The sequence below is a fragment of the Chiloscyllium plagiosum genome, chromosome 1 (genome assembly GCF_004010195.1).
Source record: "Chiloscyllium plagiosum isolate BGI_BamShark_2017 chromosome 1, ASM401019v2, whole genome shotgun sequence".
In the NCBI taxonomy this organism is placed as follows: Eukaryota; Metazoa; Chordata; class Chondrichthyes; order Orectolobiformes; family Hemiscylliidae; genus Chiloscyllium; species Chiloscyllium plagiosum.
Genome location: NC_057710.1, coordinates 71122829 through 71150047, shown reverse-complemented (window position 1 = coordinate 71150047; position 27219 = coordinate 71122829). Strand labels below are relative to the sequence as shown.

At 40.9% G+C, this 27219-nt stretch overlaps 1 long non-coding RNA gene across 1 annotated transcript in view; it reads right to left on the bottom strand.

Annotated features, from left to right (window-relative positions):
- LOC122555565 overlaps nucleotides 1–21177 on the bottom strand; it is a 45044-nt gene extending 23867 nt beyond the window's left edge. Inside the window, exons 1-2 of the long non-coding RNA XR_006313306.1 lie at nucleotides 20815–21177; nucleotides 17956–18016 (exon numbers count right to left, since the gene is read on the bottom strand). This is a non-coding gene — a long non-coding RNA (uncharacterized LOC122555565). The remainder of the gene's footprint in view (nucleotides 1–17955; nucleotides 18017–20814) is intronic.
- Nucleotides 21178–27219: the final 6042 nt, after the last annotated feature.

Genomic DNA, 27219 nt, shown 5'->3' with positions numbered 1-27219 from the left:
TGGTAGGTATCACAGAGACGTGGTTGCAGGGGGTTCAGGACTGGCAGTTAAATACCCAAGGATTTACAACTTATTGAAAAGACAGGGAGGTGGGCAGAAGGGGCAGGGTTGCCTTGTCAGTTAAGAATGAAATTAAATCTATGGTACTGAATGACATAGGGTCAGATGATGTGGCATCTGTGTGGGTGGAGTTGAGGAACCACAAAGGCAAAAAAAATAATGGGAGTTATGTACAGATCTCCCGGCAGTGGCCAGGAGCAGGGACGCAAGATGTACAGTTAAATAAAGGTAATTACAAGGGCATGAGAGAGGAACTGATGAAAATCGACTGGAAACAGAGCCTAGTGGGGAAGACAATAGAGCAACAATGGCAGGAGTTTCTGTGTAATTGAGGACACAGTACAGAGGTTCATCCCAAAGAAAAGAAAGATTATCGGGGGGAATTTAGACCCTCCATGGCTGGCAAAGGAAGTCAGGAAATGTATCACAGAAAAACAGAGAGCCAATAAAGTGGCCAAGAGCACTGAGAAATCAGAAGATTGGGAAGTCTACAAAAACAAACCGAGGATAACAAATAGATAAATAAGAAAGGAGAGGATCAAATATGAAGGTAATCTCGCTAGTAATATTAGAAATGATAATAAAAATTTATTTCAATACATAAGAAACAAATGAGAGGCAAAAGTAGAAGTTAGGCCTCTCCAAATTGATGCAGGAAGGCTAGTGATGGGACATAAGGAAATAGCTGAAGAACTTAATAAATACTTTGTGTCAATCTTCACAGTGGAAGACATGAGTAACATCCCAAAAACTAAGGAGAGCCGGGGGCAAAGTTGAGTATGGTAGCCATTACAAAACAGAAAGTGCTAGAAAAGCTAAAAGGTCTAAAAATTGATAAATCTCCTGACCCCGATGGGCTACATCCTAGAGTTGTGAGGGAAGTGGCTGAAGAAATAGTGGAGGCGTTGGTTGTAATCTTTCAAAAATCACTGCAGTCAGGAAAAGTCCCAGATGATTTGAAAATCGCTGTTGTAACCCCCATTTTCAAGTAAGGATCAAGATGGAAAATTATAGGCCGATTAGCCTAACCTCGGTTGTAGGTAAAATTCTAGAATCTATCGTTAAGGATGAGATTTCTAAATTCTTGGAAGTGCAGGGTCAGATTAGAATAAGTCAGCATAGATTTAGTAAAGGGAGGTCATGCCTGACAAACCTGTTAGAATTCTTTGAAGAGGTAACAAGTAGGTTAGACCAGGGAAACCCAGTGGATGTTTTCTGCCTAGACTTCCAAATGGCCTTTGATAAGGTGCCTCATGGGAGGCTGCTGAGTAAGATGAGGGCACGTGGTGTTCGAGGTGAGCTACTGACATGGATTGAGGATTGGCTGTCTGACAGAAGGCAGAGAGTTGGAATAAAAGGTTCTTTTACAGAATGGCAGCTGGTGACAAATGGGGTCCCGCAGGCCACAGCTGTTCACTTTATATATTAATGATCTGGATGAAGGGACTGGGGGCATTCTGGCAAAGTTCGTCGCTGATACGAATTTAAGGAGACAGGCAGGTAGTTCTGGGGAGGTGGGAAGGCTACAGAAAGATTTAGACAGTTTAGGAAAGTGGTCCAGGAAATGGCTGACGAAATTCAACGTGAGCAAATGCGAGGTTTTGTACTTCGGAAAAAAGAACACAGGCATGGACTACTTTCTAAACGGTGAGAAAATTCATAAGGCCAAAGTACAAAGGAATCTGGGAGTGCTAGTCCGGGATTCTTTAAAGGTTGAGTCCTTGGTTAAGAAAGCAAATGTAATGTTGTTATTTATTTCAAGAGGGTTGGAATGTAAAAGCAGTGATGTTCTACTGAGACTTTATAAAGCTCTGGTTTGGCCCAATTTAAAATACTGTGTCCAGTTTTGGTCCCCACACCTCAGGAAGTGGCACTGGAGTGTATCCAGCGGAGATTTACATGGGTGATCCCTGGAATGGTAGGCCTAACATACAATGAACGGCTGAAGATCTAGGGATGTATTCATTGGAGTTAGAAGGTTGAAGGGAGAAAAATAGAAACTTACAAGGTAATGTATGGCTTAGAGAGGGTGGACGCTGGGAATTTGTTTCTGTCAGGCAGGGATACTAGGACCCATAGGCACAGCTTTAGAATTAGAGGGGGTCAATTTAAAACCGAAATGAGGAGACATTTCTTCAGCCAGAGAGTGGTGGGCCTGTGAAATTCATTGCCAGGGAGCATAGTGGAGGCCAGGATATTAAATGTCTTCCAGGAGGAGATTGATAAATCTTAGAGGAGAAAGTGAGGTCTGCAGATGCTGGAGATCAGAGATGGAAATGTGTTGCTGGAAAAGCGCAGCATGTCAGGCAGCATCTAGGGAACAGGAGAATCGACGTTTCGGGCATTAGCCCTTCTTCCTGAAGAAGGGCTAATGCCAGAAACGTCGATTCTCCTGTTCCCTAGATGCTGCCTGACCTGCTGCGCTTTTCCAGCAACACATTTCCATCATTGATAAATCTTAATCTTGCAAGGAATTAAGGGATACGGGGAGAGTGTGGGTAAGTGGCATTGAAATCCCAACAGCCATGACTGAATGGCGGAGTGGACTTGATGGGCCGAATGGCCTTACTTCCACCCCTGTGTCTTACAGTCTTATGTTTATTTGTGTTTGTCCAACCAGTGGTACAATCGGAGAGTGTATATTAATGAAGTAAGATTCAGTAAGAATGAGGGTGATAATGAGCAATAATCCCCATGAATAGTCTTCTCACCACTCATCAGCAAGAACTTCATCTCAATGTCTTGAACTTGTTTGGAAAATGAAATGCTGCTCCAAATGTCATAAAGACCCTGTTAATTTCTCAAACATTACATTTGGAGATAGGTACTATTATGTATGAACCACAAGTCCCAGGGCTATGGGTGAGGGTGTGGGAGTGGGGTGTCTTGTTTAGGATGCAGGGTGAGACGGTGATCTGATCTGCTTTTATTGGTGGTATTTGGGCTACTAAAGCTTTCTGGGCAAGATCAACCACTGCTGGCTTTGCTCAACACAAACTAATTTGAGTGGGTCCTTCTCATAAATTAGTTATTTAAAACCTTAAAGAACAGCACCGGATGAACAGCATGATGGCAAAAAATTCCACATCTATATTGAATTATGTAAATATAGAAGCTAGGAACAGGAGTTTGACTATTTGATCTTTCAGGCTTGCTCACAATTAGATGTGATCATTACTGATCCTCTATCTCAATGTTACTTTCCTCCTTTCTCTCCATACCTTTGAGGCCTTTAATACCTAATATCTTTCTTGAATGGATTCATTGTCTTGGCCTCCGCAGCTTTCAGTTGTTGAGAATTCCACAGGTTCACTGCTCTCTGAGTGAAGAAATGTTCCCTCATCCCACTCATAAATGGCCTACTCCACATCCTGAGACTGTGCCCTAACCAGGAAACATTCTCTCTGCATCCAGTCCCCATTAGAATTATATATGTTTCAGTCAGGTCTCCCTCATCCTTCTAAACTCCGGTGAATACAGACTCTGTCAAACCAATCTCTCCTCTTAGGACAGTTCTGCCATCCCTGGTATCAGCCAAGTGAACCTCTGCTTTACTCTCTCTATGTAGGGAGACCAAAACTCCAGGTGTGGTCTCACAAAGGCCCTGTTGTAGTGCTGTAATAAGACATCCCAACTTCCGAACTCAATTCCTCTTTCAATTAGGGTCAATATTCCATTTGCCAATTGCTTGCTGCACCTGCTTGTTTACCATTGCATTTGAAAGCGATAGTTTCTCTCCACAATGTGGTACTCACTGTAAATGATGTCATCATTAGAACTATATTTAAACATTAGCATTAGCTCAATCTATTGAAATGGGTTAACACCTCCATCTAAAAAAGCAGAGAGAGGAACTTTATTCAATTCTGTTGAACAATGGCATACAATATCACTTGAAGTAATTCCCAGGCTAATATCTCAGCTGTGGTTGCTGACAAAGAGTGGTATCAGTTCAAGCAATCATTATCCCCTGTGAGAACAGCAGCAGTGACAGATCTCCAGCGAACAGTCATTAGTTATCTATCCCTGTCGTATCCTTCAGTAAATTTAAACAACCAGCACCCTATTCAATCAGCTCTGACTTGCATCATTAGAGCAGTCAGGTTTCCATGGAATTTGCTGTAAGTTGGGCAGATGCACAGGAAAAGTGAATGACAGGCCCTTACATTATCCACCCCAATATGAAAGAAGTGCATATTTAATTGCAAACTGACTCACTAAATCTAGCCAAGTAAAATACTAGAAACAATTCAATTTGTCAGCTGTGAGGCGATTTAAAATAAGCAAATAGCTTTTTCCTGTCAGCAGTTTATTCAGCCCGCTATTATATCTGTTCCTGTGATTGTAAATATAATACGCTTGTCAAATAGCTTCTGTCAAGCAATTTGCAAAATTTTCAAGGACTAATCTTCAGATAATTAAAAATTAGACTGATCTCCCATTGGTTAAATCACTCACACTGGCATCCTAAGGCATCCTTAGGTTAAAAAACTCTTGTTACAGCGGAATAAATACTCCCTTCATATTGAAACCCGAACAACCACAGAAAGAGATACACTTGTGTGAGTGAATTATGTCAAGTTGCCCTTATATGCATTCAATGCTTTTTAAATGTGGTATGTATGCAATTGTCGGGTGTGCTACGTCTCCTAACAAAATAATAACAATTAGCACACTAAAGGAAAAATGAAGCAACTAAAGAGAAAGGGGGTCAAGAAAATGAGAAGTTTATTTAAAACTGAAAGCAATTTAATGATGATTACTCAATGAGAGCTACTCTGCCAATCACCAAACAGAGGTTTGATTTTGGACAGAGTTGATGTGCAATGTAACACCCAGTTGCTAGTGGAAACAGAGTTATAGAGTCACACAGCATGGAAACAGACCCTTTGGTCCAACCGTCCATGCTGTCCATGTTGCGAGCGTGGTGCTGGAAAAGCACGGCAGGTCAGGCAGCATCTGAGGAGTAGGCGAATCGATGTTTCATGCATAAACCCTTCATCAAGAATGAGATCATTCTTAATAAAGGGCTTATTCCTGAAATGTCAATTCTCCTGCTTCTCGGATGCTGCCTGACCTGCTGTGCTTTTCCAGCACCACACTCTCGACTCTGAAATCCAGCATTTGCAGTCCTCACTTTCTCCATGCTGACCATATTCCCTAACTCTGTGGTCACTAACTGTGGGCACTTGTGAATAAGAAAAGATTTACATATCCTAACTTTTGTTATGTTCGCAGCAAAACTGAACAATCAATATTCAACATTCTTCATTTGCCTGCAATGCCTGAGATTGCCATGGACTAAAAATGCTTTTAAAAAGGACACTACTAACCAAAAGTGACATCTGTCAACACCTGGCAAGGCCAGGCAAACCCACAATGGTATAAAACTGATTGCAACTGAATTATAATTTTACTCAAGAAGCACCAAAACATAATCAGGGCATCAAAAAATTCTTTTACTTGCCCTTAAATTAATGTAATGAAACTATCCGGTTGGAATGAAACAATGACCATAGATTCAAGAATCCATGAAGGAATTGTATATTAATGCAAAAGTTGAATAACAAAAGACAGAAAGCAACATGGACTGATAACATCAAGCATAATGCAAGCTCTTTTTTCTCTTTCACTCTCAAACATTCTCTCACAATCTCAGAACGCAATCAGTGAAAACACAACTTGAAAGATATTTATTAATAAAGGAATCAAGGTTAGCTGCAAACAATTGTAGAAAATGTTTTTTTCTTAATTTTCTTCGCTTGAACAGGAATAAGTCTTCACTTTCTTGCACTGAAGAAAGCCTTGGAATTAGCTCTCCATGTATTTTTGATCCGATTAACTATGTTTAATTAAAGTGTGATACCAATGTGTTAAAAAACAAATTAAAAATATGTTTGTTATAGCCTACTGAGAAAGGGTTAAATGAAGAGTGAAGCTATTGGTTCTATTTTATTCATTCACAGGATCTGGGTGTGACCGACTAGGCAAATGTCAATTGCCCATCTGTGATTGCTCTGAAGAAGATGGTAGTGAACTGCCTTATTGAACCACTGCAGTTCTTGGAGTATAGGAATTCCTACAGTGTTAAAGGAAGGGGAATTCCAGGTTTGTTTTCACCCAGTAGCTGGGATGGTATGCCAAAATAGTTCCTGGGCAAGATGGTATGTAGTGGGGTTCCTATGCCTCTGTCCTTCTAGGGGACTGAGACTCTGGGCTTGGAAAGTATGGTATGAACATAGAATATAGAACAAAACAGCACAGAACAGGCCCTTCAGCCTATCATGTCTATGCAGACCACATTGCTGTTCTAAACTAATCCCAGCTGCCTGCATGTGGTCTGTTTCTCTCTATTCACTGCCTCGTCATGTGACTGTTTTAAAACTTGCTATTGTATCTGCTTTTACCACCTCTCCTGCCAAAATTCATCAAAGATCCTCAGACAGCAATTTCCAAAACCACAACCACTTACATTTAGAAGACAAGGGCAGCAGGTACATGGGAACACCATCACCTTCAAGTTCCCCTCCAAGCCACTCACCATCCTGACTAGAATTGCAGTTCCTTCACTATCACCAGGTCAAAATCCTGGAATTGCTTCCCTAAGATCAACCTACAGCATGTGGACTGCAGAGGTTCAAGAAGGCAGCTCACCACCACCTTCTCAAGGACAACTAAGAACAGGCAACAAATGCTGGCCAGCCAGAGATGCCCGTGCTCCACGAGTGAATAAAAAAAGTATTCAATGGCCTGACTGATGAAGACAAACATGCTTATGCCTTCTTTACCACCTTATCCACTTGTGTTGCCACTTTCAGGGAGCTATGGACTTGCACTTCAAGATCCCTTTGTAGAACAATGCTCCTAAGGGTTCTGCCATTTACTGCATGCTTTTCCTCTGCATTGGACCTCCCAAAATGCATCACCTCACACTTGTCTGGATTAAACTCCATCTGCCATTTTTCTGCCCAACTTCCCAACTGGTCTATATCCTGTTGTATCCTTTGACAATTTTCCTCACTATCCACAACTCTACCAATTTTTGTGTTGTCTCCATATTTAAACCAACAGCATTTTCATCAAAATCATTATACATATATTACAAACAACAGAAGTCTCAGCTCACAACTTTGCAGAACACCATTGGTCACAGACCTCCAGACCATCATTTCTACCCTCTGTTTTCTATGACCAAGCCAATTTTGTATCCAACTTACCAACTCACTGTGGATCCCATGTGATTTAATATTCTGGACCAGTCGATCTTGAGGGATCTTGTAAATTTGTATAGGTTTACATAATTATGGATAGGAGTGAATTAATTTGCTTAGGAACAGAGGAAAGTGAGAAAATGAGGCTGGGGAGAAAGAAGTAAAATAGTGGAACTATATTTCTGAATCATAAAGCTCAGAAGAAGCCATTCCAACCAGCTCTCAGTTTCTCACTGTTTGATATGGGAAAAACCCACTAAGATCTGGAGACATCATACATCTTGCCATTGAGATGAAATTGATGCATGATACCCAATTTGAGACCAAACTCAAGCCTCCTGTTTTGGGCATGCTTCCTTTTTTATGCTGCCCACTTCACTTGGGTTAAAAAACAATTCTGCCCCGATTTGTCAATAAGCAAAGTATCACAAAATCATAGAATCCTGAAATTGAATAGAAGCCAATAATAAAAATAAATAATGGGCTATATTTAAATGATAATGTTTTCAGGGATTACTCATTTTAATGAATCTCTCTTATTTCATCAATAAATGCAATGTACAGTTTAAAAGACGCCTTTGGCCACTTTGCTGAGTTAAGTGTGTGATTGAGCCTTCTTGAGATGCTGTGTACATGACTCTTCATTAGCTGTTACATGTTGAATAGTCCGTTATGTGAGTAGTTATTTCATGTTCATGCATCTTCAAAGATGTGTCATTTTGATTTGTGCCCGCTGTATGTACTGTGTACCTCCCATTCCAGTGTTTTTTGTGTCCCTACTGTTTTTGTCCCCTTCCATTACTGATTCTTAATCTATGCATGTTTCTTGACAATCTGTGTATATATACAGAGATTTTTCTTTGACTTTAACTGATTCCCTAATCATGAAGGCAAAGTTAAAAATCATTTTGTTGGAATGAGCTGCCAGAGGAAGTGGCGGAGGCTGGTACAATTGCAACATTTAAAAGGCAACTGGCTGGGAATATGAATGGGAAGGGTTTGGAGGGACATGGGCCAAATGCTGGCAAATGGGACTAGATCAGTTTAGGATATTGGTCGACATGGACGAGTTGGACCAAAGGGTCTGTTTCTATGCTGTACATCTCCATGACTATATGACTCAATGACATCTTTCCAAAAAAGCTGCTTTAATAATGAGGCCTCAGAATGTAAGAGAGATGGTATGGATTTATGACTAACCTCATGCAAATATCACACACACTTCCGCCATAAGTAGTATAAGATATATTTGCAACCTGCTGTGATATTGCTTTTGGATAGTCTGAGGTCTGTGAGGTTTATCTGCCAACAGGAAGCTGTTTTCAACCCCATCAGTCTCTTTAACATCACTGTTCAAGTGCTCTCTGTGGAGAAATGGTCTAAATAAATAAAGCCAAATAAATTTAGCGGCTTGTACATTCCGGGGCAGAAGAATTCAGCATGACATGAATGGCTTTCTTGAAAAGAGCTGTGCATCTGTTACAGACGTCTGACAGCCCATATATAACGTTCTGAATTTGAGACTGAGGAGTATGAAGTACAGAGTGTGATTCTAAAGTGTGATATTCATATGTTAGCTGCAAAGTATAACTATATATTATATGTATATACATACACATATACACTATTACAATACACCTTCTGAGACTGCAACATTGAAAAAGAAACATTCTTAAATGGGCGCTGAAAATTAAGGCTTATAGAATCTCTGTACCGTGTCCCAAAAGAATTACCCAGCTAATCCCATTCTCCAGCCTGAGCTCCACAGCTCTCTAACTTCACTTTCAAATATATATCCAGTTTTCTTTTGAAACCTCCTGTGGGATCTGCCTCCACCACTCTAGCAGTCGGAACATTCCAAATCCTAACAACTCTCTGAGAAAAGATGTTTCTCCTCTTCTCACCCTTCGCTGCCTTGCTGACAATCTTGACATTGTAACCCCAAGTTACTGGATGTATCTAGAGAAATATTATTGAAATATTTTGCCATTTCCAGAAATATAAAAGATTAGAATACTGAGATAGTTAAATAATCTTCATTCCATTTGAAAACCTCATTACTCCAGAATTTCCAATGAATTTGATAAAATTCTAACAAATATCCCTGTTCCATTTCCCAGGTCTTGACTACTTTGCCAAAAAAAAAAGGATGCCCAGAATTCAGCATATTTTCAATTGAAATCTAAGCAATGTTTTATACGTGTTTAACATAACCTTCTTCCATTTATAGAATGCTGGAATGGTTACAGCATATAAAGAGACCATTCAGCCCATGGTGTCTGTGCTAATCCTCTTATCTAAGTAATTTACTCATTCATTTTCTCCATTGTTCTGCAATTTTTTCTCTTTCAGATAGTGATTCAATTTTGAAAGTGATGCTCCCACCACTATACTCTCAGGCAGTGCATTCCAGGTCCCACTTTCTTCATGAGAAAAGTTTTCTTCACATCAGCATTGCTTCTATTACCAACGGTCTTAGACCAATGCTGTCCAGTTCTCCTTCCTTCCACCAATGCTACACTTCCTCCCTAGCAACTGTGTCCTGATCCCGCATGAATTTGAATATCTCTCGAATTTTCTCTTCTCTAAAGGAGAACAATTCAAGTTCTTCGATCTTTCTGCATCAAATTCCACATCCCTGGAATCTTTCCCATGAGACTTTTCGGCACTATCTCAAAAGTTTTCCCATTCCTGTTAAAGTATGACATCCAGAATTACTCACAATGCTCCAGCAGAAGCTAAACCAGTGGTTTATATAAGTAGAACATAGCTTCCTTACTTTTATACTCTATGCCCCACTTATTAAGCTCAAGATGACATATGTTGTATTAATCACTCCATTAACCTGTTTGATTATTCAGGCTAATATAATATATATACATAGCATACATAGCACTCTATTTTTTCTATTAATAATTCCATATGATTTCTAGGCAGCTTTCTCAATGTGATGTCAAAACCTCCAAAGATATGTGTATATGCTCACATTCCTGTTCCTTCACCCTTTTAAAGGTTAGTTCATATTGTCTCTTTGCCCAGTTGCTGTGAAATGTCACATTTGTTGTGAAAATGTATCTCTCATATTTATCCATTTTGCCTGTCTATGCCCTCCTGTTGGCTCTCATTACTCTTCTCATTGTTTACTGCATTTTGAATTTTGTCTCATACTCACACAAGTTTTGAAGTAATGCTTCATTTACTTAAGTCGAGATCATCAATGTACATCAAAGAGCATAGTGATCCTAATATTTCTGTGGAACACCTCTGTATACTTTCCTCCAGTCAGAATAACACCCATTTACCACTGATCCTACTTTTGTTTACTTGGACAACTTTGAGACATAGGTGACACCTTGTTTCTTTTCACTGTATGATACAACAAATGACATGCAACGCTTGATTTTATTCAGATACTAATATCCCTTATGCATAAACTCATACATTAGAGCAACTGGATACTATTAATGAAAATTGTATCATTCCTTTAGTAATGTGCTGCTTTGTACATAGAAAAACACAATCTGAGTATAAATGCCATCATTTAATTAAATGATTGTTCACATTTTAGAAAGGTGGAAATCATATGGAAATCTTAAAAAGAGAGAATTGTTTCGGGTAAACAGGATTGCCATGTCGATAAACTATTTCAATTGACTTGGAAGAAATAAATCCATTTCAAAATGAGTAAGGAAACAATGAGTGAATGACTTTCAACACAATGATTTCCAGCTGGTCCAGACTCAAACATGTGGCTTTCTCAAAAGAGTCTTCTAATGGTCTAATGTGTGACCACGTTGTGCAAAGGTGAATGGAGTAACCAATAGCAGCAGGCCTTAGGTTTGATTCCTAGTTAACTCATCTGATTGATTCAGGGTGAATGACGCTTGATAGAGCTAGCTAGTACTTCATGAAAGTGAACCACAGTGAGAACTAGCACACAGCCAGACATCCGGAAAGAGGAAAGAAAACTGGAAAGAAATGAGTACTAATTAAAATCAGGAAATACTGAAAACATTCAGCAGATCGGGAAGTGGGAAACAGAGGGCTGTATCTCTTATGCTTTTCACAAGTGATGTAGTGAGATTTTTGCTAGACGGTGGCAAGTTGCCAATTGATGGTGATTATTCCTTGTTAAATTTCTTGTTAACAGCACAACTCGCCTGATTAATGTTCACTAAACCCACCAAACAAGCTGAACATTGGGAAAACTCAACAAGGAAGCCAAAGAGTAACTGACAGGTTCATCTCGCCACTCTGAATAACCTTCATGTTTGAACTGGGCCATACACATGGGCTTGGGCATTATATGCCACCCCCTATAATTCCTCATGGTACATCACAGATGCACTTACAGTACACTTCTGCATTTGATTTGATTTGTTTGAGTATTGTCACATGTATTGAGGTACAGTGAAAAGTGTTGTTTTGTGTGCTGTCTAGGCAAATCATAACTTAGGATCATAGAGTTATTAAGATGTACAGCACGGAAATAAAACCTTCAGTGCAACTTGTCCATGCCTATCAGATATCCTAAATTAATCTAGTCCCATTTTCCAGCATTTGGCCCAGATCCCTCTAAATCCTTTCTATATTTACACCAACCAGATGCCTTTTAATCTGGGCCCAAGCCAATTATATCCAAATTCGGCAGGAGTGGGGAAATGTGGATTGGGAACAGCTATTTGAAGGGAAGTCCACTTTTGATATGTGGGAGGCTTTCAAAGATAGATGAAGATAGTGCAGGATAGGCATGTCCCTTTGAAAACAAGGGATAGGAAAGGCAAGATTCATGAATACACCAGCCTCCACCACTTTCTCTGACAGCTCATTCCATACACACACCACCCTCTGCATGAAGAATTTGCCCCTTAGGTCCCTTTTAAATCTTTCCCCTCTCACCTCAAACCTATGCCCTCTAGTTTTGGACTCCCCCACTGTAGGTAAAAGACCTTCATTATTTATCCCATGCATGCCACTTATGATTTTATAAACTGCTACGAGGTCACCCGTAAGCCTTCAATGCTCCAGGGAAAACCACCCTAGCCTATTCAGCCCCTCCCTGTAGCTCAAACTCTCCGTCCCTGGCAACATCCTTGTAAATCTTTTCTGAACCCTTTCAAGTTTCACAACGTCCTTTCGATAGGAGGGAGACCAGAATTGCACACAATATTCCAAAAGTGGCCTAACCAATGTCCTGTACAGCTGCAACATGACCTTCCGACTCCTAGACTCAATGCCCTGACCAGTAAAGGAAAGCATACCAAATGCCTCACTATCCTATCTACCTGCAACTCTACTTTCAAGGAACTATGAACCTGCACGCCAAGGTTTCTTTGTTCAGCAACACTCACCAGGACTTTACCATTAGTCCAACGAGGGAAGGGGCCATATTGAACCTGGTGTTGAGCCAGGCCAGGTGGTAGACATTGCAGTGGAGGATTTCTTTAGGAATAGTGACCACAATTATGTAAGTTTTAGAATACTTGGAGCCAAAGATGAGAGTGGTTCTAAGGGAAGAGTACTAAACTGGGCCAAGGCCAATTATATCCAAATTCGGCAGGAGTGGGGAAATGTGGATTGGGAACTGCTATTTGTAGGGAAGTCCACTTTTGATATGTGGGAGGCTTTCAAAGATAGATGGAGATAGTGCAGGATAGGCATGTCCCTTTGAAAACAAGGGATAGGAAAGGCAAGATTCATGAACCGTGGATGACAGGAGAAATCGTCCAACTAGCTAAGAGGAAAAGGGAAGCGTACATAAGCTCCCAGCAGCTAAGAACAGAACAGGCCTTAGAGGAATATCAGGAGAGTAGGACCAGTCTTAAAAGAGGAATCAAGCAGGCTAAAAGGGGTCATGAAATAACTCTAGTGAGCAAAATTAAGGGGAATCCCACGGCCTTTTATTTATATATAAGAAGCAAGAGGGTAACTAGAGAAAGGTTTGGTTCACTAAAGGATAAGGAAGGAAAGTTTGTATAGAACCTGAGAAAATGGGTGAGATTCTCAATGATTATTTTGCATCAGTGTTCACTCAGGAGAGGAACATGATGAATTTTGAGATTGGAGATAGAAATTAGTTTACTCTGGATTAGTTGACATAAGGAGGAAAGATGTGTTGGTTAGGCTAAAAGGAATTAAGGTGGACAAATTCCCAGGACCGGATGGGATCTTTCCCAGGTTACGGAGGGAGGCAAGAGAGGAAATAGCTGGGGCCCTGACAGATATCTTAGTAGCATCGTTAAACACAGGTGAAGTGCTGGAGGGCTGGAGGGTTGCTAATGTTGTCCCCCTGTACAAGAAGAGTAGTAGGGATATTCCAGGTAACTACAGACCAGTGAGCCTGACTTCAGTGGTGGGAACTTTGCTGGAGAAGGTACTGAGGGATAAAATCTATTTATATTTGGAAAAGCATGGGCTTATCAGTGATAGGCAACATGGTTTTGTGCAAGGGAGATTGTGCCTTACCAACTTAATAGAGTTCTTTGAGAAAGTGACCAAGTTGATAGATGAAGGAAGGGCTGTTGATGTCATACACATGGACTTTAGTAAGGCATTTGATAAGGTTCCCCATGGTAGGCTAATGGAGAAAGTGAAGTCACATGGTGTGCAGGGTGTTCTAGCTAGGTGGATAAAGAACTGGTTAAGCAGCAGGAGACAGAGAGTAGTAGTTGAAGGGAGTTTCTCAAAATGGAGAAAGGTGACCAGTGGTGTTCCACAGGGATCAGTATTGGGGCCACTGTTGTTTGTGATATACATTAATGATCTGGAAGAGGGCACTGTTGGTATGATCAGCAAGTTTGCAGATGACACGAAGATTGGTGGAGTAGCAGAAAGCACAGGGGACTGTCAAAGAATACAGAAGACTATAGATAGACTGGAGAGTTGGGCAGAGAAGTGGCAGATGGAGTTCAGCCCAGGCAACTGTGAGGTGATGCATTTTGGTAAGTCTAATTCTAGAGCGAATTATACAATGAATGGAAGAGCCTTAGGAAAAGTTGATAGGCAGAAAGATCTGGGAGTGCAGGTCCATTGTACCCTGAAGGTTGCTGCACAGGTGGATAGAGTGGTCAAGAGGCATATAGTATGCTTGCCTTCATTGGACGGAGTATTGAGTATAAGAGCTGGCAAGTCATGTTAAAATTGCACAAGACTTTGATTCAGCTGCATTTAGAATACTGTGTACAGTTCTGGTCGCCACATTACCAAAAGGATGTGGATGCTTTGGAGAGGGTGCAGAGAAAGGTAACAAGGATGTTGCCTGGTATGGAATGTATTAGCTATGAAGAGAGGTTGAGTGAGTTAGGATTGTATTCTTTAGAAAAAAGGAGATTGAGGGGGACCTGATTCAGGTCTACAAAATCATGAAGGGTATAGACAGAGTGGATAAAGATAATCTTTTTCCCATGGTGAGGGATTCAGTAACGAGAGGTCACACATTGAAGGTGAGAGGTGAAAAGTTTTAGGGGTATACACATGGAAAGTACTTTACACAGAGGGTGGTAGGTGCCTGGAACAGTTGAGGTAGTAGAGGCAGGCACGGTAGATTCATTTAAGGTGCCTCTGGACCGATGCATGCGTAGGTGGGGAACAGAGGGATACAGATCCTTTGGAATTGGGCGCTAGGTTTAGACAGTGGATTTGGATCGGCTCAGGCTTGCAGGGCAGAAGGGCTTGTTCCTGGGCTGTAAATTCCTTTGTTCTTTGTTCTGTTAAGTGCAAATCCTGCCCTGATTTGCCTTTCCAAAATGCAGCACCTCACATTTATCTAAACTAAATTCTATCTACTACTCTATAGCCCTATCCTACTCAATAGGTTACTTTCTATGGTGCATCTATAACAATTGGTCAGAGTCATTGTGGAAATGTCAAATCTCCTTAGCCTTCTGAGAAAGTAGAGGCATCGGCATGTTTTCTTGACCATAGCATTGATTGGGATGGAATCAGACCAGGAACTGGAAGGTTTGGACCACCTCCACCTCAGCACCATTGATACAGACTATCTTCCACTCCACTTCTTGAAGTTGGTGACCAGCTCCTTCATTTTGCTGATGTTGAGGGAGGGATTGTTTTATTTACACCCTGGTACTAAGCTCTCTATCTATTTTTTGTGCTTTGTCTCATCACAGTTTAAGATCTGACCCACGACAATGGACTCATCAGCAAATTTGTAAAAGAAGTTAGAGTTGAATTTGGTCACTCAGTTGTGAGTGTGTAAGGAGTATAGTAAGGGACTGAGTACGCAGTCTTGCAGGGCTGTGTTGTTGAGGATTATTGTTGCCCATCCTTACTGTTTGTGCTGTCTGGGTCAGGAAGTCAAGGATCCTCTTGCAAAGGAGGGGAGTTGAATGCTGGGTCATGGAGTTTGGAAATGAGTTTAATGCTGCACCAGCAACAATTATTGGAATACTATAGTGAGGATACAGTTTGCTCAGGGACATAGATTCAGCTCAGGGACAGGACCAAGCTGCATCTCCAGTCTCTTTGCTTGTTCCCACTATGGTCACTTACTCTGGACCTGCCCAGATGCTCTCAGTACCCATGCCGTGCTTTGCCTTGCCTGTTTGAGCTTTATCCCCTCAGCCAGAATTTCAGTCTGATATAACTGCTGCCTTGTTGTGGTGTTTAATGTAAGCCTGTCATTGTTGTCAGCAGGCTTTATCTCAAGGGGATCCTGGCTTTGTAAATCATGGGCAGCCTTCAAAACAAGTCCAGACCCTGCTCAGGGCAGTCAGAGACACGGCAGCAACTCCCAGCCACCTAACCTTCGAAGGAACTTTGTTCAGAAAGGAAGAGGCAGCACACATCCTGTCTTGACCCTTTCTGTGGGCTGTCTTTCTCCTGGAATGAGAGAGAAATAGGCAGATGGGGTTGAGTGCTGGTTTTATGGAAGACAAAAGTGTGTGGCACAGTTGTTATTTTTGTTGTAAATGAGGAGGTGACCTGAGCAAGTGAGTTGGTAGCACAGACTGCATGCAGGGCTGGTGGTGTCAGAGGGTGGGGTAGGCAAGGACAAGTGAGGGTCAATGGAGTTGCAGGCAATAGAGAGTAGTAGAGCATGAGCCTCAGTGTTTCTTGAATAGTAAGGGGATCAAGGGTTAAGAGGGGAAGGCAGGAGAATAGGGTTGAGAATTGTATCAGCCATAATCAAATAGTGGAGCAGACTTGATGGGCTGAATGGCCTAATTCTAACTCTTATAATTTTATGATCTTATGGGAGTTAGGTACAATAGCAGACATAGAGTGACGGTGAGGTATTACTGAGAAGATGGTGGCACCTCCACTGGTGAAGTGAAGGAGAACCACCTTCTTGGTACAGTGGTAGGTATTCCACCAGATGGCAGAGACTGCTTTAACCCACATGGCAACTGCCAACCAGACAGCCAATGGTATGGTCTTGTGGTCTTAGGGGAAAGACGGTGTCCCATATCTGCACCACCTTGTCCAACGAGACCGCCAGGACCTTGCCTGTACAGTAGGTCATTAATTTCCACACACCTTCCCCAGTCTACTCTGTCTGCCATTTCCAGGACAAATATCAGGAATGTTAGGGGTCAATTCCAGGCTGGCAGTGCTTATCTGAGCACACTACAGTCTCTTAAAGATGGTACAGAGGTAAGGGATACCAGTGCATTGTGGGATATCAGCTGACTGAGGGTTTGGAAGGCATGTCAGTGAGATGGGGCAGACGCCACAGAGAGAGTAGCAAGTTAATGCAGCGAGTTCAATAAAATAGGGTAAGAAAATTCATGAGGCCTCATGGCGAGAAACCTTCCAGAAAGCCCCCACAAACTTTGCCAGAACAAAGTATAAGATCCAGCCCAGAGTTACTATTCCAAACCAATGGTTTTTCCTCAGAGCTGTGAAGTGCAGTGTTTTAATTGAGCACACAGCTAAAGGGAACTGTTGGGGGATGAAAAGCTCTAGATAAGAACAAAGAAAATCTTTGTTAGGGTGTGAGGGAGGAGAGGTTAAATGAAAAAGGGTACAAGCAAAAAGGGAACGATCGTGAGACAAGGAAGGAACCAAGAAATGGGTCGAGGTTGAACTAATGCTGAACAAGACAGAGTGACTAAATCAGAGTGATTAAGCTTGCAAAAGGTTTCTGTCCTGTAGGTTGCAGGTTGGTCACTCCACCTACATTAACATGATATGGTTTGCAAAGCTAAGCAGCAACCCCTCACTGCAAATGATTTGTTTCAGAGGAAGCTTCAAAGAAAGGGACCTTCCTGTTGGCTCAGCACTCAGCTTGCATTCAGATACTGGGAAAGTTCAAGCTCAGGAATTCCTCTGCAACAACACTCACAAGGAGCAAGAAACAATGCTGTGAAAAGCTGCCAGCTCCCAGGTCATCGAGTGACTGACACAATCTATCACCATGGGCTTGTGGTGGAGCAGCACGTCCATCAGTGCATAAGCAGGATGTAAACTGCCTTCCAGCCTCAAGAAATCCTCATCCTAAACCAAAACAAACCTGCACTGGTCTCAGGCATGACCATGAAAAATTGTTCACAGCTATCTCTCTAAACTGCCACAATTCTGTTGTTACAAAGAAAACAAAATCTAATTTTGAAGCACGTAATTTGTGCTGTTTTCTGCATAGAGAATAGTTTCATTCTCAGTAATTTTTTTTTGATAAATGATATTCTGCATATCATGAATTTCCTGAGAATAATTTACATCTTACCAGATTTTAATGCATAATCTCCAGTTCTCTATTTCACATCATTAGTCAATTCTCAGAGAATCTATACAAGGAATAGAAATTAATTTTATTGGAAATCAGCACAAAAAATCATCCATTTTATACGAATTAGAACATTTTAATGAAATGGTTATTTTGAATGATATTATTTGTTCAAATGGTAATTCACTCACATAATTAGTACGATTAGTCAGACTGATTGCTATTCTGATTTTGTTTCTCTGATCTAATTTCCTCTTCCCTTCATTCTATCAAGATTTTGATTTCATCATCAATGGGTCAAAACCTTGTAACTCACTACTGAAAACAGCGTGGGAGTACTTTCACTGTATGGATGAGGTCATGAAGAAGGCCTACTGCCACTTCTCTCAGGGGTATCTATCAATGAGCAATAAATGTGAAAGCATTATAGGAATGACGATTGAACATTATTACTGGTGTCACTACCACTGCAGGCATTTGCTCCATGTAGATGTGAACTCCAAATTTGTATTAGCTCCTAAGTACCCCCTTCTTAGTTTTTGAGTGTTTCAGTTTTAAAATACCTCAGATTTCTAGTTTAAATGAGGTAAAGGGTTCATTTATTACACAACTATTACTTAAAGTTATTTTAATAAAAACTGGTATGGGTAGGTGTTAGCAAAAAAAAACAGACACAAAGATTTATTGTAATTAAGAATAAAAGTTGCATCTGTAAATAAGACTGATCTCTATATCATTGCAGGCCGAGCTTGCTTGAAGATTTTTCTTTCCAAAGTGAATGAGTTGGAAACTTAAAGTCAGAATTCAGTGGTTGTGATTGCTTCTGTAGTTGAATAGTTAGAGTTGCCCACAGGTGGATTGAATGGAGCAGGTCCTAGGATTTCTTCCTGAAACAAGCACAGTCATGGAACTGTTTTGTAAGATTATTTAGGGCTATTTTAGAAACAAATTGGCTTTCATTATAAAATGTATAACATTATAACCACATATTTGTGGTACTGGGCTATTGTTCAATAGATGTCAGTCAGCCTTTAATGGCTAGTCATATGACTTCTTTTATCTATGACCTTGCAATAATAACAATTAGACCATAAGACCATTAAATCGCAGAGAGCAATTAGGCTCCACCAATGGATCATGGCTGATATGTTTCTCAATCGCATTCTCCTGCCTTTTCCCCATAGCTTTTGATCCCTTTATCAATCAAGAACCTATCCATTCCAGTCTTAAATACATTCATTAACCTGACCTTCACAGCCCTCTGTGGCAGTGGGTTTCATAGATTAACTACCCTCTGTCTGAAGAAATTGCTCCTTATCTCAGTTCTAGAGGGTCACTCTGAAGCTGTGCCCCTGGGTCCTAGTCTCTCCTACTTGTGGAAAGATCTTCTTCACATCCATTCTATCCAGGCCTCTCAAAATTCCACAAGTTTCGATCAGAGCCACCCTTATCCTTCTAAACTCTACAGCCAGAGTCCTCAACTGCTCCTCATATGACAAGTCCTTCATCTCCACAGAATATCGCTCACAATATTCCAAATACAGTCTGGCCAGAGCCTTATACAGCCTCAGGAGTTCATCTCTGCTCATGTATTCTAGCGCTCTTGAAAGGAATATTAACATTGCATTTGTCTTCCTAACTGCCAAGTGAACTTGCATGTTAAGCCTTAAGAGAATCCTGAATTAGGATTCCTAAGTCCATTGTGCTTCAGACTTTCAAAGCCTTTCCCTATTTAGAAAATATTCTATGCCACTATTCTTCCCACCAAAGTGCATAACCTCACACTATCCCACATTGTATTCCTTCTGCCACTTCTTTGCTCACTCTCCAAACCTGTTCACGTCCTCCTGCAGCCTCCCCACTTCCTCAACACTATCTATTCCTCCACTTATCTTTGTGTCAACTGAAAGCTTAGCAATGATGTTCTCAGTTTCTTCGTACAGCTCGTTAATGTGTAATGTGAGTAGCTGTGGTCCCAACACTGACTCCTGCAGAACTCCACTAGTCACCAGCTGCCATTCTAAAAAAGACCTCTGTCTTCTGCCAGTCAGTCAATCCTCTATCCATGCCAGTATTTTGCCCTAATACCATGGGCTCTTATTTCCCTGGTAGCCTGCTGTGTGGCATCCTGTCAAAGGCCTTCTGAAAATCAACATAGATCGCGTCCACTGGCTCTCCTTTGTCTAACTTGCTCCTCAAACAATTCTGACAAGCTTGTCAGGCATGACCTCCCCTTGAGGAAGTCAGTCTGACTCAGCTCTATTTTACCATACACTTCCAGATTCTCCAAAATCTTATCCTTAATAATGGACTCTAAAATCTTACCAACGTTCTAAGGTCAGGCTACCTGCCTTATAGTTTCCTGTCTCTGCCTCTCTCCCTTCTTAAACAGGGGTGTTACATTATCCATTTTACAGTCCTATGGGACCCTCCCTGACTCCAATGATTCCTGAAAGATTACTAATGTTTCTACAATCTTCTCAGCTATCTTCTTCAGAATTCTGGGATGTAGTCCATCTTCAGTATGTAGCCTGTAAGTATTTCCCCTATTTACCTTCCGCTTGAAAGTAACCTATAATAGATAGTTAAATTAGCAGCTTTCACCACCAATGAGCTTACAGTTTACCTGTGATGTCACTTTTTGTCCTGAGTCCCTGATCCTGAACATCAAATTATTCATTTTTTTAAAAAACCTACAAGATATGAGCCAAAAATAACAAGCAAAAAAGCTCTTCCCCTCTGGACTCCAAATTCCCCAAACTATATACTCACTCATACCATGTCTCACTCTAGGTGATCTCTACTTCCTGGCCATAAGAAGCTTACTGAACTATTATATTTAAAGATTTCAAAGCTTACCTAATATTCACACAAATCCATGGACAGTAATGTTTCCTAGACACTGATCAGAACCAGGATCTTTCACAATATTCAGCGCACCAAACACCAATGGCACCATCATAAAAGTACCATTGGGTTGCTCTCTCATTCAATAGACATGTGGTTTCGCCCGGGGGTCACCACACATCAAGCAAGAGGAGATGTTGAGAAGAAGAGTCTCTCATAGTAACCTCAGCTGGTGCAGGAATTGAACCCACACTTTTGGTGTGATTTTGCATCACAAGCCAGTTAACCAGCCTCCATCAGTGGTGATTGCAATGAAATCTGCAATAATGAAGTTCAAAGCTGGGCCCTTCTGGGTCTACATAACTCACTGATTAATTAGGCATATTATAAAATGATTAATGATCATCATTAGGATCATAAATTGGATTGATTCGCCACAATAATTTGCACAGTTGAATAAGTCTTTAGCTTTGCTTGATTCTTTATGATAATTCACCCAGAAACAACGCTTCTGTTATGACAGGCATTTTCTAATCAGGCTATTCAGTGATATTATGGCCCACCTCTGGTGCAGGTGGGACCTGAGCCCAGGCCTCCTGGCTTGGAGATAGGGACACTAACCCTGCACCACAAAAGCACTTACACTTTTGAATGTACCTGATCACCCAGGCGTGTGACAAGTGCAAACATAAATATCTTTCTTCTGATCAGTTGACAAACTGATCTAAGGAATAGATTTTCTGTAAATCAATGACCATATCTTAAGGATTTGAGTTTCAAATCTGACAAGGAATTCTAGAGCGCAGAACATAGCTAAGTTATTATTTGAAATGCAAAATAATATCAAAGTTAAAAAGTAGTAAATAAAGTGGCACCTTAAATATGTATGATTCACTTGAAGTTTAATCTCTGACAGGGTGAAATATAAGTTCATTTAGCAGAATGAAGGCTTTGTCTCTAGTTTGAACTGTGAGGAGAGATTCATTGCTGTAATGTTTGCAGCAGTTTAAAAAATGAAGATGGGTACAGTCGCAAAAACATTAAAAAATTGCTGGAGAAACTCAGCAAGTCTGGCAGCATCTGTGGTGAGAGAGAGACAGAGAGACAGAGAGAGGGAGACAGTGTTAACATTTCATATTTAATATGATTCTTCCTTGCTTTGATACAGGTCCGGTCACCAAGCCTGTTGTCAATCCACCTCGCGTTTGGACGTCTGACAGTGACACTAATAATTTTACCAGATTACCAAGGTGAGGACACTTGTTAACAAGAATCAAGCTATAAAGTGGCAATCACATTCTAACAATCAATATAAATTCATGATTATCCACCAATTTCCATTAGTGAAGGACATGCTGGGTGTGAGAGGGAGTGATAACAAGTAGAACAGTACCAAATTTATTAAAACTAGATGTTTCTCTTTATAATATTGAAATACGTAATCTGCTTTTCTTATATAAATTTAATTAATATTACAACCAAACTACTCTTAAACATTCAGCTTTTGTAATATATAGGAGAGTTTTCAGCTTCCTATGTTTTAAGTTAATTCTTTAGATATTGCTAATTCAGGCTGTATAGAGCATCTTTTGAGCTATCAGCAAATCAAGAGTTAATTTGTTTCCAATATTCTGACTTCACTCACAATCCAGGGACTGACAAAAATATCACTGAGGGTAAACAATTGGATGTAAATAGCACACATCTAAACATTTCGCACCCAGACCAGCCACTGTTTGCCTCTCATTCATCTCTTGCACGTACCATTCATTGGTCAATTTGGAAATGCTGGCACAATGCCAAAAATGTTTTCCCAGACATTAACTGAAGGAAATGCAATGTCATAAGATTGTCATTGGAGAATAAAAATAGAAGAAGCCTGAGTTTAGCCTTCTGGTTTCAGCAAAATTATCAGATCGAATTATTTTTGTGAAGTGTTCACTTTAGAAACTATTTTAGTTCTCCATTGAATAAAGAGTATGGCTGCTCTTTTCAATGGTTGACATACACAACAGGTTAATAGTCTATTTTTAGATTTCATTTGAGCTCCTAGAAGAAGAAAAGCTTAGAAATGAGTTGTTCCCTTTGTAAGGCAGTCTTCAGAAACCAGAATGTACTTAAAAACGTATCGGATTAGTGCCTTTAAGTTATTATAAGTCCTACAGTCTGGTTCTGAATGTAGGTAAGACTTATCGGTGTCCCCCAGCTGGCGTTTATGCATCCAGTTACCTGCTAAAGCACCCCAGTGGGCAAATCCTGATACCTCTCCTGTGTTGATAAGCTAAACTAAGTGAGAATTTCATCAGTTTTATCTTTCCATGAAGTTTGGAACAGCAGAAGAGACCGATGATCCCAGGAAGTGGTTAATAGATCTGTGGGCAGACATGAGTGAGATGTGTGATACACTGAGGGCACTGTCCTGATGAAGTTGCTGAAGTGAAATTGTGCCCAGCACCTCAGAAATGTTTGGGAATTTAATTTAAAACTACAGTTGCAAATGCACATTTGGGGATATGCTGCTTCATATAACTGTTTTCAGGTCTGGCTCCTGCCAGAGAGTTACATGAGGTCTTCATGAAAAATATACCTTACATCAGAAACTCTAATACAACAGGCAGTTTTCTGTCTGTTTTTTTTAATTAATTCATGGGGTGAGGGCTTTGCTGGCAGGGCCAACATTTATTGCCAATCCCAGAGTGCAATTAAGAATCAACGACATTGGGTCTGGAGTCACATGTAGACCATACTAGGTAAGGATTTCAGATTCCTTCCCTGAAAGATACTGCTGAACCAGATGGGTTTTTCCAACAATTGACATAATTCCCAGCAGGGTCAAGAAAAGTTTCTTCCCTGCCATAATTAGACTGATAAATGGACTCTCTAATTTCAAATAATGCTAATCTTGTTGATGTTGATATTGATCTTGTTAAAGTTGATCTTGCCTTGCACACGTTCTGTGTGGTGTAACCTGTATGCCTCAATCTGTCCAAGTTTTTTTCACCCTATGATCTCTATGTCCTTGCTTACTATGATTCTGCCTGTACTGCTTGCAAACAAAGCCTTTCACTGTACTTAGATAAATGCAACAATAAATCAAATTAACTCAATCAATTAGCCTCTTAATTCCAGATTTTTATTGAGCTCAAATTCCACCATTTGCCATGGCGGGGACTGAACCTATGAACCTAAAACATTAGTTGGGTCTCTTCATTGACTGTCCAGCAACAATACCACTAGGCAGTCACCTCCCATCATCTAACATGAATTTATTCATATTTCTTCATGCATTTACAACCATAGAGCAATTAACATATGAACCATCTGAACTATTTATTGTCACGTGGTTATACTCATGAACTTGTAGAAAATGGATAGTGTTTTGAAACAAAATGGAGCCGAAAGGTCAGGTAACCTTGGTTCTTGTCTGGAATTTCACTCGGCTTGATGTAAACTGCTTGCCTGGACAGGACATAGAGTCATAGAGATGTACAACAGAACCTTGGGTTTATCTCATCCATGACAGCCAGATATCTTAAACTAATCTAGTCCCATTTGCTTGCACTTGGCCCATATCCCTCTAAATCCCTCCTATTTTTATACCTATCCAGATGCCTTTTAAATGTTGTAATTGTACCAGCCTCCACCACTTCCTCTAGCAGCTCATTCTATTCACACATCACCCTTTGCGTGAAGAGGTTGCCCCTTAGGTCCCTTTTAAATTTTTTCCCTCCCATCCAAAACCCATGCCCTCTAGTTCTGGACTCCCCCGCCCCAGGGAAAAGACTATGTCTATTTACTCCATCCATGCCCCTCATGATTTTATAAGTGTCTGTAAGGTCACCCCTCAGCCTCCAATGCTCCTGGGAAATCAGCCCCAACCTATTCAGCTTCTCCTATAACTCAAACCTTCCAACCCTGGCAACATTCTTGTAAATCTTTTCTGAACCCTTTCAAGTTTCACAACATCCTCCCGATAGGAAGGAGATCAGAATTGCACACAATATTCCAAAAGTGGCCTAACCAATGTTCTATAGAGCTGCAACATGACCTCCCAACTCCTATACTCAAATCTCTGACCAATAAAGAAAAGTATACCAAACACCTTCTTCACTATCCTATCTGCAAGCATTTCCACTTTCAAGGAGCTATGAACCTGCACTCCAAGGTCTAAATGTTCAGGTCTAAAACTCCCAGGACCTTACCATTAAGTGTATAAGTCCTACCCTGATTTGCCTTCCAAAATGCAACACCGTACATTTACCTGAATTAAATTCCATTAAAATGGAAATGACGTTTTGGATCCTTTAATTGAAAAGACATCACAATGCAACAGATATTGTAGATTAAGTGGCCGCCATTGTTCAAATACTTGTAGAAGGTTGTTCAATGGCTTTTCAAAGTTCTTTGCTATGGAGATCACAATGAGAAATGAATGAAACTGAGCCGCTATTGTCTGTGAATGCCTAAGTGTCAGAGACCGTTTGAGCCAGCACTGGAAAACAGGTAGTGTGTTCACCTGACAGAAACAAAGCACGTTCTGTCAGTATGGAATCCAAAGAAACTCAAAGGGATCCAGTTTAGCATAGAAAGAAATATACCTAAAATCTGCCAAAGGCAGAGAATTAGGGTTAGTCTTGTCTTTACCCAATCTGAAGAACTACACAATATCATCAGTATAGATGCTCAACTTGATGGCAGTGAAGCAATATATGCGAAATCAGGGACACTTAAAGTTTCCATGGTAACTATGTATGCAGGAAGTATGTTCAGGTGTAGCTCCTGAATTGCCGCAGGGAGTGGCTGGAGCTGCGGATGGATTCACTATGAACCATGCATGAGGATGATGACGTTCTGGATAGTGCATTCAGTGAGCTGGTGACACCATCATTAAGGGCTACACAGACAGAGAAGTGTTGGATGACCACCAGGAAGACATGGGCAGGCTATATCCCCTACGGCCATTCCCATCTCAAACCAGTACACCATGGGGATACTGTTGGGAGGGCTGGCTTCTCGGGGAAATACAACAGCAGTTGGATCAATGGTACCACGACTAGCACGATTGTACAGTGGGAGGGTCAAAGTGTAGGCAAGCAATAGTGATAGGGGACGCTATAGTCATGGGAATAGGTAACGTTTCAGAGGCTGAAAGCATGGTGTGTGGCCTCCCTGGTGCCAGGGTCAGGGATGACTTTGAGAAGACATAAGATATTCTGAAAGGGGAAGGTAAGCAGCCAGAGGTTATAGTCCATATTGGTACTGATGACGTTGTCAGGAAGAGTGACAAAGTTCTGCAAAGGGAGTTCAGAGTTAGGTAAGAGGTTGAAAAGCAGGGCCACTGGGTTGCAATTTTGGAATTACTCCCTGTGTCAGTGGGGCTACAAATAGGAAGATAGTACAGTTAAATAAATGACCAAAGTGTTGGTGTGGGAGGGAGGGCCTCAGGTATGTGGATCATTGGGGCAGGTAGGAGTACAAGAAAGATGGGTTATATCTAAACCAGTGGGGCTCTAATATCCTGGCAGGGAGATTTACTGGTGCCATTCAGGAGGGCTTAAACTAGTGTGGCGAGGGGGCAGAAACCAGAGTAGTAGGTCAGCAAGGAGGAATCAGAGATCAAGGCCAATAAGGTTAAAAGGAAGAACAGACTTGGAGAGGATACTGAACATGGTGGAACTGGCAATCTGAGGTGTACTTGTTTTAATGTGAGGAGCATGACAGGTAAGGCAGATAAACCTAGAGCTTAGATTAATACATATAACTATGATTTTTTAGCTATTATAGAGACTTGGTTGAGAGAGGAGCAAACTGATAGTTGAACCTTCCGGGAGTTTGTACATTCTCCCCCATGTCTGCATGGGTTTCCTTCGGGTGCTCCGGTTTCCTCCACAATCCAAAGCTGTGCAGGTTGGGTGAATTGGTCATGCTAAACTGCCCATAGAGTTCAGGGATGTGTAGGTTAGATGCAATGGTCGGGGTAAATGTAGGATAATAGGGTAGGGGAGTGGATCTGGGTGGGTTACTCTTCGGAGGGTCAGTGTGGATTTGTTGGGCCAAATGGGCTGTTTCCACACTGTAGGAATTCTATAATTTTATGATTCTGTAGGGATTTTATGATTTAAATGTTTCAGGCATGAATGAGAGGGATGTAAAAGAGGTGGAAGAGTGGCATTACTGATTAGGGAGAATACTAAATTGTATTGAGGAAGGACACTTTGGAAGGCTCATCCAGTGAGGCCATGTAAGTAGAACTCAGGAATAGGAATGGTGCAAACACATTTATGGGATTGTACAACAAGCCTCCCAACAGCCAGCAGGAGATTGAGGAACAGGTATGTGGATTGTGGAAAAATATATAGAAAAATAGGGTTGTTCTGTGAGTGATTTTAAATTCCCTTATATTGACTCAGTATCAGG